Source organism: Tenebrio molitor, unplaced genomic scaffold, assembly GCF_963966145.1.
Source record: "Tenebrio molitor unplaced genomic scaffold, icTenMoli1.1 SCAFFOLD_714, whole genome shotgun sequence".
Taxonomy (NCBI): domain Eukaryota; kingdom Metazoa; phylum Arthropoda; class Insecta; order Coleoptera; family Tenebrionidae; genus Tenebrio; species Tenebrio molitor.
In genome coordinates, this window is record NW_027184211.1 from 4,745 (window position 1) to 5,417 (window position 673).

Here is a 673-nt window from a genome sequence, read left to right on the forward strand (position 1 = left end):
AACCGGTCACCCGTCCAAGTGCTGACCGCTGCCCGCGTGGCTTACCTTCGGTGATCGAACGACAACCTTTACCGTTTGACGAGTTTTTATTCTGCAATTGTTTACAATTAATCGACAAAAAAAATTGTTTTCTTAATTATCTAGTACTTAAAGCTATGAATCTACATGATACGGGTCTGTGCATGTTTCCGAATACCTGCACGAAAAACAAATCGGTTCGGTGGTTGCTATGGATTTCAAAAAAAAACAAAAAGTGTTGGGGGGCAACGGCACGCGGTGTTCCCAAGCGGTCACCCATCCAAGTACTGACCGCGCCCGACGTTGCTTAACTTCGGTGATCGGACGAGAACCGGTGCTTTTCAACGTGGTATGGCCGTTGCCGTGGTGTTTAGGTGTGATCGTTGGTGTAAAATATATTGCTTTTAACATTCCGATGCACGAATATGAACATCAAAACGCGATGCGTTTCGTTTCCGTATGCACTTACCCTCTGACGACCGACGTCGGACCGAACTAACGGGAAATCCCACAACAACCACCACGTCACGCTCTAACGACAAGAGAGACTACTAGACGGACTGGCGATCTCCCGCGTCGCACATTTTTCGACCGCCGGCGGCGGTGGAAAATCCAGAATTTCACCCCACCCACCGCGCTGCTTGCTCCGACGACG

General features: G+C 49.3%; 1 non-coding gene across 1 annotated transcript; it reads right to left on the reverse strand.

Moving 5' to 3' along the window:
• Positions 1 to 261: 261 nt before the first annotated feature.
• Positions 262 to 381, reverse strand: LOC138140983 (5S ribosomal RNA). The gene has a single exon (XR_011162886.1). It is a non-coding gene; the product is annotated as a 5S ribosomal RNA (ribosomal RNA).
• Positions 382 to 673: the final 292 nt, after the last annotated feature.